This window comes from Oncorhynchus masou, chromosome 17 (assembly GCF_036934945.1).
Source record: "Oncorhynchus masou masou isolate Uvic2021 chromosome 17, UVic_Omas_1.1, whole genome shotgun sequence".
Lineage (NCBI taxonomy): Eukaryota > Metazoa > Chordata > Actinopteri > Salmoniformes > Salmonidae > Oncorhynchus > Oncorhynchus masou.
In genome coordinates, this window is record NC_088228.1 from 1,901,358 (window position 1) to 1,922,638 (window position 21,281).

General features: G+C 43.1%; 1 pseudogene; it reads left to right on the forward strand.

The window, feature by feature from the left end:
* Positions 1 to 21,281, forward strand: part of LOC135558116 (alpha-N-acetylgalactosaminide alpha-2,6-sialyltransferase 5-like) — a 95,387-nt pseudogene that overhangs the window by 10,022 nt on the left and 64,084 nt on the right.

The following is a 21,281-nucleotide window of genomic DNA, read 5'->3' on the forward strand; positions in this document are numbered from 1 at the left end:
GCTCTCTTTCTCTCTCTCTCTCGCTCTCTCTTTCTCTCGCGCTCTCCCTCTCTCTCTCTTTCTCTTTCTCTCTCTCGCTCTCTTTCTCTCTCTCTCGCTCTCTTTCTCTCTCTCTCGCTCTCTTTCTCTCTCTCTCGCTCTCTTTCTCTCTCTTTCTCTTTCTCTCGCGCTCTCCCTCTCTCTCTCGCCCTCTCTCTCGCTCTCTTTCTCTCTCTCTCTTTCTCCTTCTTTCTCTTTCTCCTTCTCTCTCTTTCTCTTTCTCTTTCTCTCTCTTTCTCTTTCTTTCTCTTTCTCTCTTTCTCTCCTCTCGCTCTCTCTCTCGCTCTCTCTCCTTCCCTCTCCTTCCCTCTCTCTCTCTCTCCTCTCTCTTCTCTCTCTTCTCTCTCTTCTCTCTCTTCTCTTTCTTTCCCTCCCTCCCTCCACCTCTCTCTCTCTACTTCTCTCTGTCAATCAGTGCTATTGTGTGGTGTGTAATGTATTGACTGATCCACTTATCCAGTCTGGTCTGTAGAGAGAAAGCCTTTCTCTGCCTCACATCATTTATCACAATTTCCCCCTGCCTAGGCCCAGGGGTGACTCCTAATTCCATACTAACACACACAGACACACACACACACATGCACAGACACACGCACAGACACACGCACAGACACACGCATAGACACAGAGGCATAGACACACAGACACACGCACGCACACACACACACACACACACATAGACACACGCACAGACAGACGCACGGATATAGACAGACACACACACACTATACGTGTGTGTCTAATTGATAAACCTGGGGACGTGTCGGGAGGTGACCGAGTGTAGCCTCCACTCACACAGCCCAGTGGGAGGAGATCAATATAAACAGGAAGGTAGCACACTGATAGGCTAGAATACTGCTCTGCTGTGACAGAGGTGGTTTAATTAACCTAACCTGAACTCTCTCCAACTCCCCTAAGAGACTTCCTATAGGCTTTAGCTCAGTGAGCTAACACGGTCCTGAGGCGGCCCGTCAATCTGTGGTTGAGACATATGGACAGAATGTCCTACACTCCTTTCCCAGAAATAGTGTGTGTGTGTGTGTGTGTGTGTGGTAAGCTTTTTGTCTGTTAAAATCATTCATATAGAGTTTATGAGTTTATGCTGCTTATGCACAGCAAGATGAGATACATTTATGTATCAGGGAATATCCTATGGCTGGGACTGGGGGTGTGGTCTATATCAGGGAATATCCTATGGCTGGGACTGGGGGTGTGGTCTATATCAGGGAATATCCTATGGCTAGGACTGGGGGTGTGGTCTATATCAGGGAATATCCTATGGCTGGGACTGGGGGTGTGGTCTATATCAGGGAATATCCTATGGCTGGGACTGGGGGTGTGGTTTATAGTTAACCAATAAGGCCAGAGGGGGTGTGGTCTATAGTTAACCAATAAGGCCAGAGGGGGTGTGGTCTATAGTTAACCAATAAGGCCAGAGGGGGTGTGGTATATGGCCAATATACAGTTGAAGTTGGATATTTAGACAGGGCCGGCAGGTATCCTAGTGGTTTGAACTCGTAACCGAAAGGTTGCAAGATTGATCCCCGAGCTGACAAGCTACAAATCTGTCGTTCTGCCCCTGAACAGGCAGTTAACCCACTGTTCCTAGGCCGTCATTGAAAATAAGAATTTGTTCATAACTGACTAGTAAATAAAGGTTAAATATATTTTTTAAAACATACACTTAGGTTGGAGTCATTAAAATTTGTTTTTCAACCACTCCACTAATTTCTTGTGAACAAACTATAGTTTTGTCAAGTCAGTTAGGACATCTACTTTGTGTATGACACAAGTCATTTTTCCAACAATTGTTTACAGACAGATTATTTCACTTATAATTCACTGTATCAGAATTCCAGTGGGTCAGAAGTTTACTACACTAAGTTGACTGCCTTTAAACAGCTTGGAAAATTCCAGAAAATGATGTCATGGCTTTAGAAGCTTCTGATTGGCTAATTGATATTATTTGTGTCAATTGGAGGTGTACCTGTGGATGTATTTCAAGACCTACCTTCAAACTTAGTGCCTCTTTGCTTGACATCATGGGAACATTTAAAAAAAATCGGACAAAATTGTAGACCTCCTCAAGTCTGGTTCATCCTTGGGAGCAATTTCCAAACGCCTGAAGGTACCACGTTCATCTGTACAAACAATAGTACACAAGTATAAACACCATGGGACCACGCAGCCGTCATACCGCTCAGGAAGGAGACGCATTCTGTCTCCTAGAGATGAACGTATTTTGGTGAGAAAAGTGCAAATCAATCCCAGAACAACAGCAAAGGACCTTGTGAAGATGCTGGAGGAAACAGGTACAAAAGACAGGTGCCTTCACAAAATAGATGCCATCATGAAGCATGAAAATTATGTGGATATTTTGAAGCAACACCTCAAGACATCAGTCAGGAAGTTAAAGCTTGGTCGCAAATAGGTCTTCCAAATGGACAATGACTCCAAGCATACTTCCAAAGTTGTGGCAAAATGGCTTAAGGACCACAAAGTCAAGGTATTGGAGTGGCCATCACAAAGCCCTGACCTCAATCCCATAGAACATTTGTGGGCATAACTGAAAAAGCGAGTGCGAGTAAGGAGGCCTACAAACCTGACTCAGTTACACCAGCTCTGTCAAGAGGAATGGGCCAAAATTCACCCAACTTATTGTGGGAAGCTTGTGGAAGGCAACCCGAAACGTTTGACCAAAGTTACACAATTTAAAGGCAATGCTACAAAATATAAATTGAGTGTATGTAAACTTCTGACCCACTGGGAATGTGATGAAAGAAATAAAAGCTGAAATGAATCATTCTCTCTACTATTATTCTGACATTTCACATTCTTAACATAAAGTGGTGATCCTAACTGACCTAAGACAGGGAATTTTTACGAGGATTAAATGTCAGGAATTGTGAAAAACTGAGTTTAAATGTATTTGGTTAAGGTCTATGTAAACTTCAGACTTCAATTGTACCACTGATAAGGGCTATGAGGGGTGGCCAGTCCTCTTCTGGCTGTGCTGGGTGGAGAGGAACCAGGCTATGAGGGGTGACCAGTCCTCTTCTGGCTGTGCCGGGTAGAGAGGAACCAGGCTATGAGGGGTGACCAGTCCTCTTCTGGCTGTGCCGGGTGGAGAGGAACCAGGCTATGAGGGGTGACCAGTCCTCTTCTGGCTGTGCCGGGTGGAGAGGAACCAGGCTATGAGGGGTGACCAGTCCTCTTCTGGCTGTGCCGGGTGGAGAGGAACCAGGCTATGAGGGGTGACCAGTCCTCTTCTGGCTGTGCTGGTTGGAGAGGAACCAGGCTATGAGGGGTGACCAGTCCTCTTCTGGCTGTGCCGGGTGGAGATTATAACAGAACATGGCCAAGATGTTCAAATGTTCATAAATGTCCAGCAGGGTCAAATAATAGTAATCACAGTTGTCGAGGGTGCAACAGGTTGGCTTTTCATTGCTGATCAAATCATTTCTTCTCCTGTACATAAACCTATTGACACCTAGGAGACTTAAACCTATTGACACCTAGGAGACTTAAACCTATTGACACCTAGGAGACTTAAACCTATTGACACCTAGGAGACTTAAACCTATTGACACCTAGGAGACTTAAACCTATTGACACCTAGGAGACTTAAACCTATTGACACCTAGGAGACTTAAACCTATTGACACCTAGGAGACTTAAACCTATTGACACCTAGGAGACTTAAACCTATTGACACCTAGGAGACTTAAACCTATTGACACCTAGGAGACTTAAACCTATTGACACCTAGGAGACTTAAACCTATTGACACCTAGGAGACTTAAACCTATTGACACCTAGGAGACTTAAACCTATTGACACCTAGGAGACTTAAACCTATTGACACCTAGGAGACTTAAACCTATTGACACCTAGGAGACTTAAACCTATTGACACCTAGGAGACTTAAACCTATTGACACCTAGGAGACTTAAACCTATTGACACCTAGGAGACTTAAACCTATTGACACCTAGGAGACTTAAACCTATTGACACCTAGGAGACTTAAACCTATTGACACCTAGGAGACTTAAACCTATTGACACCTAGGAGACTTAAACCTATTGACACCTAGGAGACTTAAACCTATTGACACCTAGGAGACTTAAACCTATTGACACCTAGGAGACTTAAACCTATTGACACCTAGGAGACTTAAACCTATTGACACCTAGGAGACTTAAACCTATTGACACCTAGGAGACTTAAACCTATTGACACCTAGGAGACTTAAACCTATTGACACCTAGGAGACTTAAACCTATTGACACCTAGGAGACTTAAACCTATTGACACCTAGGAGACTTAAACCTATTGACACCTAGGAGACTTAAACCTATTGACACCTAGGAGACTTAAACCTATTGACACCTAGGAGACTTAAACCTATTGACACCTAGGAGACTTAAACCTATTGACACCTAGGAGACTTAAACCTATTGACACCTAGGAGACTTAAACCTATTGACACCTAGGAGACTTAAACCTATTGACACCTAGGAGACTTAAACCTATTGACACATAGGAGACTTAAACCTATTGACACCTAGGAGACTTGACGTTTAGATCTACTGAACAGAATTTCAGATGCTTCTAACCCTCTCCTGTAGATAGCTGACACCCTCTCACAGATAACTACGTTTCCCTCTCCTGTAGATAGCTGACACCCTCTCACAGATAACTACGTTTCCCTCTCCTGTAGATAGCTGACACCCTCTCACAGATAACTACGTTTCCCTCTCCTGTAGATAGCTGACACCCTCTCACAGATAACTACGTTTCCCTCTCCTGTAGATAGCTGACACCCTCTCACAGATAACTACGTTTCCCTCTCCTGTAGATAGCTGACACTCTCTCACAGATAACTACGTTTCCCTCTCCTGTAGATAGCTGACACCCTCTCACAGATAACTACGTTTCCCTCTCCTGTAGATAGCTGACACTCTCTCACAGATAACTACGTTTCCCTCTCCTGTAGATAGCTGACACTCTCTCACAGATAACTACGTTTCCCTCTCCTGTAGATAGCTGACACCCTCTCACAGATAACTACGTTTCCCTCTCCTGTAGATAGCTGACACTCTCTCACAGATAACTACGTTTCCCTCTCCTGTAGATAGCTGACACCCTCTCACAGATAACTACGTTTCCCTCTCCTGTAGATAGCTGACACCCTCTCACAGATAACTACGTTTCCCTCTCCTGTAGATAGCTGACACTCTCTCACAGATAACTACGTTTCCCTCTCCTGTAGATAGCTGACACTCTCTCACAGATAACTACGTTTCCCTCTCCTGTAGATAGCTGACACCCTCTCACAGATAACTACGTTTCCCTCTCCTGTAGATAGCTGACACCCTCTCACAGATAACTACGTTTCCCTCTCCTGTAGATAGCTGACACCCTCTCACAGATAACTACGTTTCCCTCTCCTGTAGATAGCTGACACTCTCTCACAGATAACTACGTTTCCCTCTCCTGTAGATAGCTGACACCCTCTCACAGATAACTACGTTTCCCTCTCCTGTAGATAGCTGACACCCTCTCACAGATAACTACGTTTCCCTCTCCTGTAGATAGCTGACACCCTCTCACAGATAACTACGTTTCCCTCTCCTGTAGATAGCTGACACCCTCTCACAGATAACTACGTTTCCCTCTCCTGTAGATAGCTGACACTCTCTCACAGATAACTACGTTTCCCTCTCCTGTAGATAGTTGACACCCTCTCACAGATAACTACGTTTCCCTCTCCTGTAGATAGCTGACACTCTCTCACAGATAACTACGTTTCCCTCTCCTGTAGATAGCTGACACTCTCTCACAGATAACTACGTTTCCCTCTCCTGTAGATAGCTGACACTCTCTCACAGATAACTACGTTTCCTTCTCCTGTAGATAGCTGACACCCTCTCACAGATAACTACGTTTCCCTCTCCTGTAGATAGCTGACACTCTCTCACAGATAACTACGTTTCCTTCTCCTGTAGATAGCTGACACCCTCTCACAGATAACTACGTTTCCCTCTCCTGTAGATAGCTGACACCCTCTCACAGATAACTACGTTTCCCTCTCCTGTAGATAGCTGACACTCTCACAGATAACTACGTTTCCCTCTCCTGTAGATAGCTGACACTCTCTCACAGATAACTACGTTTCCCTCTCCTGTAGATAGCTGACACCCTCTCACAGATAACTACGTTTCCCTCTCCTGTAGATAGCTGACACCCTCTCACAGATAACTACGTTTCCCTCTCCTGTAGATAGCTGACACCCTCTCACAGATAACTACGTTTCCCTCTCCTGTAGATAGCTGACACCCTCTCACAGATAACTACGTTTCCCTCTCCTGTAGATAGCTGACACCCTCTCACAGATAACTACGTTTCCTTCTCCTGTAGATAGCTGACACCCTCTCACAGATAACTACGTTTCCCTCTCCTGTAGATAGCTGACACTCTCTCACAGATAACTACGTTTCCCTCTCCTGTAGATAGCTGACACTCTCTCACAGATAACTACGTTTCCCTCTCCTGTAGATAGCTGACACCCTCTCACAGATAACTACGTTTCCCTCTCCTGTAGATAGCTGACACCCTCTCACAGATAACTACGTTTCCCTCTCCTGTAGATAGCTGACACCCTCTCACAGATAACTACGTTTCCCTCTCCTGTAGATAGCTGACACTCTCTCACAGATAACTACGTTTCCCTCTCCTGTAGATAGCTGACACCCTCTCACAGATAACTACGTTTCCCTCTCCTGTAGATAGCTGACACCCTCTCACAGATAACTACGTTTCCCTCTCCTGTAGATAGCTGACACTCTCTCACAGATAACTACGTTTCCCTCTCCTGTAGATAGCTGACACTCTCTCACAGATAACTACGTTTCCCTCTCCTGTAGATAGCTGACACCCTCTCACAGATAACTACGTTTCCCTCTCCTGTAGATAGCTGACACCCTCTCACAGATAACTACGTTTCCCTCTCCTGTAGATAGCTGACACCCTCTCACAGATAACTACGTTTCCCTCTCCTGTAGATAGCTGACACTCTCTCACAGATAACTACGTTTCCCTCTCCTGTAGATAGCTGACACCCTCTCACAGATAACTACGTTTCCCTCTCCTGTAGATAGCTGACACCCTCTCACAGATAACTACGTTTCCCTCTCCTGTAGATAGCTGACACCCTCTCACAGATAACTACGTTTCCCTCTCCTGTAGATAGCTGACACCCTCTCACAGATAACTACGTTTCCCTCTCCTGTAGATAGCTGACACTCTCTCACAGATAACTACGTTTCCCTCTCCTGTAGATAGTTGACACCCTCTCACAGATAACTACGTTTCCCTCTCCTGTAGATAGCTGACACTCTCTCACAGATAACTACGTTTCCCTCTCCTGTAGATAGCTGACACTCTCTCACAGATAACTACGTTTCCCTCTCCTGTAGATAGCTGACACTCTCTCACAGATAACTACGTTTCCTTCTCCTGTAGATAGCTGACACCCTCTCACAGATAACTACGTTTCCCTCTCCTGTAGATAGCTGACACTCTCTCACAGATAACTACGTTTCCTTCTCCTGTAGATAGCTGACACCCTCTCACAGATAACTACGTTTCCCTCTCCTGTAGATAGCTGACACCCTCTCACAGATAACTATGTTTGGATTAAAATCTAGCAGACTTCTCTTAGTCCTCTAAGACTTTGAGAGAGAGAGAGAGAGAGAGAGAAACACAGCGTTAGAGACATCAACTGGGAGCCAATTAAAAGGCCAGCTGTGTGTTTACCTTGTGGTCGATGATGCTGCTGTATCCCTGTAGGACTGCTGGTCTGACTGAGGCTTTCTGCTGCTGCTCTGTCTGCCAGCTTCTCCTGGCATCGCTCCTGTCTCTGGACCCCCCTGCCGCAGCCGCCATCCCGCTCTCACTGGTGCTACCGTGGAAACCGCCGTTGTAGACGAGGAACAGGCTGGCGAGAGAGAGAGTTCATCTTGCAGAAATCATAAAACATACCATAAATAAGGATATTTTCCAACAAATAGTGCGAACTGCAATTAGTCCAACATATTGTTAAGTTGCAGAATTGTATTCTGAATAAAACAAAACGTGGCCCTATTTATTTTTAACGTTAGGTGGTCTCTACCTGTGGCCAGAGGGTATGGAGCTGTAATTCAGGGTGGATGGGGAGAGTCAAACCGCTATTTCGTTCACCTTTTGGAGGGCTCTGTGACTTTGAAAACTTGAGGTTGGGAAGAAGCCAGCAGCATACCGCCCTGCATACCACTGCTGGCTTGCTTCTGAAGCTAAGCAGGGTTGGTCCTGGTCGGTCCCTGGATGGGAGACCAGATGCTGCTGGAGGGCCAGTAGGAGGCACCCATTCCTTTGGTCTACAGAAATATCCCAATACCCCAGAGAAGAGATTGGTGACAATGTACCCTTTATTTAACTAGTCAAGTCAGTTAAGAACAATTTCTTATTTACAATGACGGCCTACACCGGCCAAACTTGGACGACACTGAGCCAATTGTGCGCCGCCCTATGGGACTCCCAATCACGGCCGGCTGTGATACAGCCTGGATTCAAACCAAGTTGTCTGTGGTGACTCCTCTAGCACTGAGATGCAGTGTCTTAGATCTCTGGGCCACTTGGGAACCACATTGTCCTGTGTAGGGTGCCGTCTTTCGGATGGGACGTTAAACGGGTATCCTGACTCTCCGAGGTCATTAGGCACTTATCGTAAGAGTAGAGGTGTTAACCCCGGTGTCCTGGCTAAATTCCCAATCTGGCCCTCAAACCATCACGGTCACCTAATCATCCCCAGTTTACAATTGGCTCATTCATCCCCCTCCTCTCCCCTGTAACTATTCCCCAGGTCATTGCTGCAAATGAGAACATGTTCTCAGTCAACTTACCTGGTGAAATAACGGATAAATAATTTTTTATAATACTGCGTTTCATAAACGGGATGTTGTGCTGTGGATTGATGGCTGCTGTACCAGGGAGAAATACACCATCTGTACCAGGGAGAAATACACCATCTGTACCAGGGAGAAATACACCATCTGTACCAAGGAGAAATACACCATCTGTACCAGGGAGAAATACACCATCTGTACCAAGGAGAAATACACCATCTGTACCAGGGAGAAATACACCATCTGTACCAGGGAGAAATACACCATCTGTACCAGGGAGAAATACACCATCTGTACCATGGAGAAATACACCATCTGTACCAGGGAGAAATACACCATCTGTACCAGGGAGAAATACACCATCTGTACCAGGGAGAACTACACCATCTGTACCAGGGAGAAATACACCATCTGTACCAGGGAGAAATACACCATCTGTACCAGGGAGAAATATACCATCTGTACCAAGGAGAAATACACCATCTGTACCAAGGAGAACTACACCATCTGTACCAGGGAGAAATACACCATCTGTACCAGGGAGAACTACACCATCTGTACCAGGGAGAAATACACCATCTGTACCAGGGAGAAATACACCATCTGTACCAGGGAGAAATACACCATCTGTACCAGGGAGAAATACACCATCTGTACCTAGTATGAATAGGGGCAGTCTCAAATGGTAATCTATTCCATATCAAGTGCACTATTTTTTACCAGGGCCCTGTATTTAGGGAATAGGGTGGTCTGCTAGAGAGAAGTCTCTCTCAGGAACAGCTCTGATAGAGAGATGACAGTAACAGCTCTGATAGAGAGATGACAGTAACAGCTCTGATAGAGAGATGACAGTAACAGCTCTGATAGAGAGATGACAGTAACAGCTCTGATAGAGAGATGTCTCTAAGTATCAGCTCTGATAGAGAGATGACAGTAACAGCTCTGATAGAGAGATGACAGTAACAGCTCTGATAGAGAGATGACAGTAACAGCTCTGATAGAGAGATGTCTCTCAGTATCAGCTCTGATAGAGAGATGACAGTAACAGCTCTGATAGAGAAATGACAGTAACAGCTCTGATAGAGAGATGACAGTAACAGCTCTGATAGAGAGATGACAGTAACAGCTCTGATAGAGAGATGACAGTAACAGCTCTGATAGAGAGATGACAGTAACAGCTCTGATAGAGAGATGACAGTAACAGCTCTGATAGAGAGATGACAGTAACAGCTCTGATAGAGAGATGACAGTAACAGCTCTGATAGAGAGATGACAGTAACAGCTCTGATAGAGAGATGACAGTAACAGCTCTGATAGAGAGATGACAGTAACAGCTCTGATAGAGAGATGACAGTAACAGCTCTGATAGAGAGATGACAGTAACAGCTCTGATAGAGAGATGACAGTAACAGCTCTGATAGAGAGATGACAGTATCAGCTCTGATAGAGAGATGACAGTAACAGCTCTGATAGAGAGATGACAGTAACAGCTCTGATAGAGAGATGACAGTAACAGCTCTGATAGAGAGATGACAGTAACAGCTCTGATAGAGAGATGACAGTAACAGCTCTGATAGAGAGATGACAGTAACAGCTCTGATAGAGAGAGCATGAGAGGGCATCTTGGTAGGGCATGTTTTATTTTTATTTATTTTATTATTGGTTTTGTTTTTACAAGCTTTCCGATTTCCCCAACATGTTTTTTCACACTTAAAAAAAAAAAAAATAGTAAAACAACCAGATTTGAATTTCCGTGTTCACAACAATGCTTAAACCACATGAAGGGATGACTGTGGGAAGAAGTCATCCGCCAATGGGATGGATGGAGCAAAAGGCAACACTCTGTATTATTCCGAGCCCCAATGACGTCTCCATTCTACTGAGTGTTGCCTACAATACTTTCACTGCTGAACCAGGGATAGTACTTGCTCTCAGCCAATATGTGTTCCATCGACAGCGATTCGTATCTATTTGACCTTGGAACATGTTTTTAAAACTCAAATGTCACTTAAATATGAATAAAGATGAATCGTTGTTAATGACAATTATTTTTTATACATTTCAGGACTGTTATGTAGAACAGGTGAAAATTCCGTAAATAATTTTTTTAGTGTCGATGATGAGACGCAACGAAAAGTAAGTTAACCGTCATTTACCGTCATGTAAATTTGTTTTTTAGTAGTTAAGTGTTGAGTTAGATTACATACTGTAGCGACCTCAATCTCTATTTCAAATCATTTCGGTGACTTCACAGAAATTGCTAGCTAGCCGAAATGTAGCTAGCCATCAGGCTCAGGTGAATACAAATCCCCTTAGATACAGCTACGTCTCATAGTCACATCGTGAGATTTGTAAATGAAAGAGGAATATAATAATATGAATTAGAGTTTCCCATCTTCCCGTTTAGAGTATTTCTGGCGCAGCACAGCCCTCATCCAGATGGTGTGACAATGGCATTTCCTAACAGACCTGTTAACTTTCTTTGTTGTTACTTTTAAGGTTGGAACCAACATGCAGCAGGAAGAGAAGCATTTGTCCGTCAGCTCAGGGACCAGCTACACTATTCAGTCCTGTGTAATGTTCTGTGTAAATTACGTTGCTGGACTTCTTGAAACGTGTGTGTATTTGTATTGGTTGAAACATGTCTTTAAATGTTTATTTGTTTTAGCTGTTAGTGATAATTCACTAAAATGTTAATACAAAGATGTCTGACTGTCGTGAGTACAGCGTCTCTTCGTTATAGAGTCTGTAAGGATGTTATGAGTGAAGATGTCTGACTGTCGTGAGTACAGCGTCTCTTTGTTATAGAGTCTAAGGATGTTATGAGTGAAGATGTCTGACTGTCGTGAGTACAGCGTCTCTTCGTTATAGAGTCTGTAAGGATGTTATGAGTGAAGATGTCTGACTGTCGTGAGTACAGCGTCTCTTTGTTATAGTCTTTAAGGATGTTATGAGTGAAGATGTCTGACTGTCGTGAGTACAGCATCTCTTCGTTATAGAGTCTGTAAGGATGTTATGAGTGAAGATGTCTGACTGTCGTGAGTACAGCGTCTCTTCGTTATAGAGTCTAAGGATGTTATGAGTGAAGATGTCTGACTGTCGTGAGTACAGCGTCTCTTCGTTATAGAGTCTGTAAGGATGTTATGAGTGAAGATGTCTGACTGTCGTGAGTACAGCGTCTCTTTGTTATAGAGTCTGTAAGGATGTTATGAGTGAAGATGTCTGACTGTCGTGAGTACAGCGTCTCTTCGTTATAGAGTCTGTAAGGATGTTATGAGTGAAGATGTCTGACTGTCGTGAGTACAGCGTCTCTTCGTTATAGAGTCTGTAAGGATGTTATGAGTGAACAAAGATGTCTGACTGTCGTGAGTACAGCGTCTCTTTGTTATAGAGTCTGTAAGGATGTTATGAGTGAAGATGTCTGACTGTCGTGAGTACAGCGTCTCTTCGTTATAGTCTTTAAGGATGTTATGAGTGAAGATGTCTGACTGTCGTGAGTACAGCGTCTCTTCGTTATAGAGTCTGTAAGGATGTTATGAGTGAAGATGTCTGACTGTCGTGAGTACAGCGTCTCTTCGTTATAGAGTCTTTAAGGATGTGTTATATCAAACGAAGTATTACAGGACACGACATAATGTGTCAACAAATAGGTTATAAATAGCTATTAAACAGGTTATAAACGTTCTGATGATTTATGAAGGTTCTGTCCACAGGTTACTGGAGGGTGAGAGAGAGGTATTTACATGGGTTGATGGACATGCAAATCTTTTGTGTGTGTGTGTGTGTGTGTGTGTGTGTGTCAGATCCAACCTGAGACTACCGCACCAGGTGTTCCTCCTCTGTTCCCATGGAGACCAGGGCTTGATTACATCCTGTTACATTTAGTGGCTGATCTTTCAGCAGGGAGTGGATGTGTCAAAGACCTGACTGGGTCCAGAACCTCCCGGTACGGCTCATTATAGTGTTCTGTTAAAGACTGGGTCCAGAACCTCACAGTACAGCTCATTATAGTGTTCTGTTAAAGACTGGGTCCAGAACCTCACAGTACAGCTCATTATAGTGTTCTGTTAAAGACTGGGTCCAGCACCTCACAGTACGGCTCATTATAGTGTTCTGTTAAAGACCTGACTGGGTCCAAAACCATCCCGGTACGGCTCATTATAGTGTTAAAGACTGGGTCCAGAACCTCACAGTACAGCTCATTATAGTGTTCTGTTAAAGACTGGGTCCAGAACCTCACGGTACGGCTCATTATAGCGTTCTGTTAAAGACTGGGTCCAGAACCTCACGGTACGGCTCATTATAGTGTTAAAGACTGGGTCCAGCACCTCACAGTACAGCTCATTATAGTGTTCTGTTAACTGGGTCCAAAACCTCACGGTACAGCTCAGTATATATTATACATATATATATATATATATATATATATATTGTATTTTTTAAAATCCTTTATTTATCCAGGTTTTTCTCATTGAGATAACATGTCTTTTCCAAGAGACACCTGGTCCAGTAGCAGCAGGGGAACTACTTTTCAGACATACACTACCACAACATTAAACACAACTATAAACACACAGTACAACAAAAACATTTTACATCTTGACTAAAAACAGCTGGCCTAACAGCAATTACACTCTTCTCTGATATATACATCGATCAAGTGTTTCAACTCCACCAACGAAACTAGATCATCACATTTTAAAATGTTCAGGAGAGAATTCCAGGACCATGGAGCTGAGTAACTAAAACTCTTTCTACCACGACCTGTTGTAATTTTTAGTACTGTTAGAAGCAAATCAAAATGAGACCGTAATTGATATTTATTTTCTGACCGGACTAATAAAGAACAGAGATAAAATGGCATTTTATCCAATATGGCCTTATAAATCAGTGTAAACCAGTGTTTAAGCCTACGCAAGGTCAATGACGACCAGCCAGCAGCGCTGTAGAGATCACAATGATGTGTTAGACGTTTCTGATGTAATGAACCTGAGGGCTGCATGATACACTGAATCAAGTGCTCTCAGGGTAGTGGTTGAGGCCTGCATAAATATAACATCACTACAATCTAAAACCGCCAGTAATGTACATCATACCAGCTCCTTCCTGGTCTCCAGAGAAAAACAAGCCTTATGCCGGTAATAAAATCCTATTCTCAGCTTGAGCTCCCTTATCAAGTTCTCTACATGCACAATGAAGCTCAGCGTATCATCAACCCACACACCCAAATATTTGTACACTTTAACTTGCTCTATAGTAAGTCCAGCCAATGTAGCAATGACATGATTAGTAACATGCCTGGCATTTGAAAATACCATGCAGTTTGTTTTACCCAAATTTAGAATCAGCTTTAAATCATACAGATTCTGTTGTATGATGTTAAATGCTCTTTGGGCATTTTCAAAAGCTAAAGATAAACTAATACCACGTGAATAAAGCACAGTATCATCTGCATAAAAACAAACACCCGCAGTTTCAATAAGATCCCCAATGTTGTTGACATACAATATTAACAACATTGGGCCCAAAATAGAACCTTGCGGAACACCTGAGCACACCTCTATGGACTCAGATTTACAACCATCCTCCATTACACATTGTGTACGATTTGATAGGTCATTTATAAACCAATCTAGAGCATGACCAGTAATTCCACAACATTTTAACCTTTGCACTAACACAGCATGGTCCATGGTGTCAAAAGCCTTCGACAAATCAATAAAAACAGACACACAATGTCACTTCTTATCAAGAGCACAGTGGATGTCATTTAAAACCTTCACTGTTGCTGAAACAGTGCTGTGGCCAAGACCTAAAACCCAATTGCATTCCATTTAAGATGTTGCTTTCTTGGAAGTAGGTCTTTAGCTGCCTACTAACTAAGGACTCCAGTACCTTTGACAGTACAGACAATTTTGATATGGGTCGATAGTTGTCAAGCAGTGAAGGACCTCCACCTTTCTGGAGAGGCAGTGCAAAAGCAGATTTCCATAACTTGGGGATTTCCTTAACATCAAGCGTGAGGTTAAAAATACATGTTAAGGGGGAGCAATGATGTCTGCAGCGAGGTGAAGGAGGCGGGGGTCTAGATCATCAGGGCCAGGGGATTTCTTTACATCATTTTCATTCAGGGCTTCACACTTCTGAAACAGGGAAGGATGAAAAGGAGAACCTGGTGAAGGAGTGCACAGGGGTGTTAGGTAAATTCATAGGGGGCTCAATTATGCCTTTGACCTTTTCAAATAAACTGCCTGCATCTTTAAAATGCTGGTTCAAGACTTTCAGAATGGAGGTTCTCTCAGTTACAATCTGTGTATCGACCAAAAATTGTTTGGGAAGCTGTGAATCGTTTTTGTTCTGCCCCCAATCTACATAAACACTAACCTTGATGAAAGCCCCCAACCTACAGAAGAAAGCCCCCAACCTGCAGCAATACAAGCCTTGATGAAAGCCCCCAACCTACAGAAACACTAACCTTGATGAAAGCCCCCAACCTACAGAGGAAAGCCCCCAACCTACAGCAATACAAGCCTTCATGAAAGCCCCCAACCTACAGCAATACAAGCCTTGATGAAAGCCCCCAACCTACAGAAGAAAGCCCCCAAACTACAGCAATACAAGCCTTAATGAAATCCCTCAACCGAAAGAAACACTAACCTTGATGAAAGCCCCCAACCTACAGCAATACAAGCCTTGATGAAAGCCCCCAACCTACAAAAGAAAGCCCCCAACCTACAGCAATACAAGCCTTGATGAAATCCCCCAACCTACAGAAACACTAACCTTGATGAAAGCCCCCAACCTAAAGAGGAAAGCCCCCAACCAAAAGAAACACAAACCTTGATGAAAGCGCCCCAACCTACAGAAACACTAACCTTGATGAAAGCCCCCATCCTATAGAAACACCTTGATGAAAGCCCCCCCAACCTATAGAAACACCTTGATGAAAGCCCCCAACCTATAGAAACACTAAACTTGATGAAAGCCCCCAACCTACAGAAACACTAACCTTGATGAAAGCCCCCAACCTACAGAAACACTAACCTTGATGAAAGCCCCCAACCTAAAGAAACACTAACCTTGATGAAAGCCCATAACCTACAGAAACACTAACCTTGATGAAAGCCCCCAACCTACAGAAACACTAACCTTGATGAAAGCCCCCAACCTACAGAAACACTAACCTTGATGAAAGCCCAACCTACAGAAACACCTTGATGAAAGCCCAACCTACAGAAACACCTTGATGAGAAAGCCCAACCTACAGAAACACCTTGATGAAAGCCCCCAACCTACAGAAACACCTTGATGAAAGCCCAACCTATAGAAACACCTTGATGAAAGCCCAACCTATAGAAACACCTTGATGAAAGTCCCCAACCTACAGAAACACTAACCTTGATGAAAGCCCAACCTACAGAAACACCTTGATGAACGCCCAACCTACAGAAACACTAACCTTGATGAAAGCCCCCAACCTACAGAAACACTAACCTTGATGAAAGCCCAACCTACAGAAACACCTTGATGAAAGCCCAACCTATAGAAACACCTTGATGAAAGCCCCCAACCTATAGAAACACTAACCTTGATGAAAGCCCCCCAACCTAAAGAAACACTAACCTTGATGAAAGCCCAACCTACAGAAACACTAACCTTGATGAAAGCCCAACCTACAGAAACACCTTGATGAAAGCCCAACCTACAGAAACACCTTGATGAAAGCCCCCAACCTACAGAAACACCTTGATGAAAGCCCAACCTACAGAAACACCTTGATGAAAGCCCCCAACCTACAGAAACACCTTGATGAAAGCCCAACCTACAGAAACAATAACCTTGATGAAAGCCCCCAACCTACAGAAACACTAACCTTGATGAAAGCCCCCAACCTAAAGAAACACTAACCTTGATGAAAGCCCCCAACCTACAGAAACACTAACCTTGAAGAAAGCCCAACCTACAGAAACACTAACCTTGATGAAAGCCCCCAACCTACAGAAACACTAACCTTGATGAAAGCCCAACCTACAGAAACACTAACCTTGATGAACGCCCAACCTACAGAAACACTAACCTTGATGAAAGCCCCCAACCTACAGAAACACTAACCTTGATGAAAGCCCAACCTACAGAAACACCTTGATGAAAGCCCAACCTATAGAAACACCTTGATGAAAGCCCCCAACCTATAGAAACACTAACCTTGATGAAAGCCCCCCAACCTAAAGAAACACTAACCTTGATGAAAGCCCAAACTACAGAAACACTAACCTTGATGAAAGCCCAACCTACAGAAACACCTTGATGAAAGCCCAACCTACAGAAACACCTTGATGAAAGCCCAACCTACAGAAACACCTTGATGAAAGCCCAACCTACAGAAACACTAACCTTGATGAAAGCCCCCAATCTACAGAAACACTAACAAACTAACTAAAATGACCCATCGCACCACAAAAGCCTTGCAGAACAAGGGAAACAACTACTTCAAGGTCTCAGAGCGAGGGACGTCACTGATTGAAATGCTATTAGCGCGCACCACGCTAACTAGATATCCATTTCACATGTTAACCTTGCCAAAACAAGTAGATACTTAACAAAAGTGAAATAAACAATAAAAATGTTCAGTAAACATTACACATCCAAAAGTTCCAAAAGAATAAAGACATTTCAAGTGTCATATTATGTGCAAATAGTTAAAGTACAAAAGGGAAAATAGATAGACATAAATATGGGTTGTATTTACAATGGTGGTTGTTCTTCACTGGTTGCATAAGGTCACAAATGCTGCTGCTGTGGTGTTTCACCCAGTAGATATGGGAGTTTATTTTCAAATTATTTTTGGATCTGTATAATCTGAGGGAAATACAGTGCCTTGTGAAAGTGTTTGGCCCCCTTGAACTTTGCGACCTTTTGCCACATTTCAGGCTTCAAACATAAAGATATAAAACTGTATTTTTTGTGAAGAATCAACAGCAAGTGGGACACAATCATGAAGTGGAATGACATTTATTGGATATTTCAAACTTTTTTAACAAATCAAAAACTGAAAAATTGGGCGTGCAAAATTATTCAGCCCCTTTACTTTCAGTGCAGCAAACTCTCTCCAGAAGTTCAGTGAGGATCTCTGAATGATCCAATGTTGACCTAAATGACTAATGATGATAAATACAATCCACCTGTGTGTAATCAAGTCTCCGTATAAATGCACCTGCACTGTGATAGTCTCAGAGGTCCGTTAAAAGCGCAGAGAGCATCATGAAGAACAAGGAACACACCAGGCAGGTCCGAGATACTGTTGTGAAGAAGTTTAAAGCCGGATTTGGATGCAAAAAGATTTCCCAAGCTTTAAACATCCCAAGGAGCACTGTGCAAGCGATAATATTGAAATGGAAGGAGTATCAGACCACTGCAAATCTACCAAGACCTGGCCGTCCCTCTAAACTTTCAGCTCATACAAGGAGAAGACTGATCAAAGATGCAGCCAAGAGGCCCATGATCACTCTGGATGAACTGCAGAGATCTACAGCTGAGGTGTGAGACTCTGTCCATAGGACAACAATCAGTCGTATATTGCACAAATCTGGCCTTTATGGAAGAGTAGCAAGAAGAAAGCCATTTCTTAAAGATATCCATAAAAAGTGTTGTTTAAAGTTTGCCACAAGCCACCTGGGAGACACACCAAACATGTGGAAGAAGGTGCTCTGGTCAGATGAAACCAAAATTGAACTTTTTGGCAACAATGCAAAATGTTATGTTTGGCGTAAAAGCAACACAGCCCATTACCCTGACCACACCATCCCCACTGTCAAACATGGTGGTGGCAGCATCATGGTTTGGGCCTGCTTTTCTTCAGCAGGGACAGGGAAGATGGTTAAAATTGATGGGAAGATGGATGGAGCCAAATACAGGACCATTCTGGAAGAAAACCTGATGGAGTCTGCAAAAGACCTGAGACTGGGACAGAGATTTGTCTTCCAACAAGACAATGATCCAAAACATAAAGCAAAATCTACAATGGAATGGTTCAAAAATAAACATATCCAGGTGTTAGAATGGCCAAGTCAAAGTCCAGACCTGAATCCAATCGAGAATCTGTGGAAAGAACTGAAAACTGCTGTTCACAAATGCCCTCCATCCAACCTCACTGGGCTTGAGCTGTTTTGCAAGGAGGAATGGGAAAACATTTCAGTCTCTCGATGTGCAAAACTGATAGAGACATACCCCAAGCGACTTACAGCTGTAAGGGATTTCACCCCCGTAGTGGACAAAAATGAATGGCAAATTATTGGCATAGGACAAACCATGTACACATTGGCCAATACCACCCAAAGCGGCGTTGATTCATGCAAAGTTTACTTCTATTGCCATAAGGGTATTGCCAGTTGTAACACTTCAAAAATCCAACAGGTGGCGATTGCACTCCACCATGGTTTTTCATATTGATATTGGACTCCAAGTCAACATCCAAAAGCCAAATTTTGAAAAAACGAATTTTTTGAAAAAAACGTATCACCCCTTAAAAAAGTGCTTTCTGGACCGTTTTTCGAAATTCTTTCGCTTTTTTTGACAATTACACATGTATAAGAACTGTATGAAAATACTTTTGTCCAATTATATTATCATAATTTTTTAAATTTTTTTACTTGCGCATATTGCATATGTTTTGTCCATTTGCAATATGATTTCATAGGAAGTCAGAAGTCAAAAGTCAAAAATTATTAAATTTCATAAAAAACTTCACACACCCCTAAAAAAGTGCTTTCTGGACCGTTTTTCGAAAAATTTTCGAATTTTGTGTCAGTTACACAAGTATAAGAACTGTATCAACATACTTTAGTCATATTTTATTATCATAATGTTTTTTTTTTTTTTGCTTGTGCATAAGGCATATGTTTTGTGGGGGCCAAATGTCATAAGAAATTTGACATGCTCAAAAATCCTTCAGAAATGCAAAATTGACTGGCCTGATGAACTCGGGATGGCCGGGCAGTGATTGTTGTTCCTTTCAATCACTCGTGGTGTTGATTTCATCATGTCCATTTGTTTATGTTTTCTCACTTTTGCAAAGTCACTGTGCATTTGCCATATGGTTAACTGGGCAGTCACCATCACCAATTTGTCATGCCATAAAAATCATGCAGGAATGCCAAATTGACTGGCCTGATGAACTCGGGATGGCTGGGCAGTGATTCTGGTACCTCTCCATCGCTCGTTTGGGTTGATTCCAGAATGTCGCTTTTGGTGATGGTACCTCACCGCTTAAACATATTGCTAATGGACAAGAGTCACCTGCAAGTCACCGTCCATCAGTCAATTTGATATCATTCAAAGCTAACTATTGGAGGCACTGTCAGTCTCTACGCACCCCAATGATACGTCCCTCCATCCATGTTGTGTATCTGTGTGATTTAGTTTTCCTTTGAATTTTTATGGGAAAAATGACTGATTTACAGTTCATGGGGGTTGCCTAATCATATATATGAAGTTTTGGAAAGATCTGATTTTTTTAACCCCTCCAAACAGCCCATGAGAGACCAATTATGGCACTTCTGGTTGGCACAGGAAGCTGTAACTCAACATACATCCTCATTGGGGTATTCCATTAGAGAATCCTGAGTTTTAAGTCTTTACCATGAAAACTGACTGATTTACACAGGGTTCAATGCACTATGTCCATCAAATTGCAGGCAGTGTATGGGTACACACTTTTAGGGCGATTTGGACCACTTCCGGTTGGTCCAGGAAGCTTAGAATCGACACAGGTAGACCTTATAGTGGTCTGATGGACTGGTACCAAAGACAGGTTCATACAACATTCATAACCCATATAGACTCCAGGTTGTATTTAGTGGAGCAGCCAATATATTCCTATGGGGAGAGAAGTCAATGAACACTGTTTTTATGTAAACACCTTCTTTTGACTGTGAAGGGTTAATGTCACACGGTCAAGGATAGGCTTGGACAGATCAGGAGGACCTTAGGAACAGTCCTGTGGTTGAATTGTCTTTCTAAACCTAACGGTTCCGCCGCTGTCACCCAAAATCAAATGACGTACTGGTGAAGGCTTCATATTGGGCCTATTTTTCTCATGGTCGCGCGCTCAGACCGAGCGAGCTACGGTCAAGCGGGGCACCTCGTTGGACTCGGCATAGTCTGGACACTATGGTGATGCCATTGTTTGTGTTGATTTCAGAATGTCCATTTGGTCATGTTTTCTCACTTTTGCAAAGTCACTGTGCATTTGCCATATGGTTAACTGGGCAGTCACCATCACCAATTTGTCATGCCAT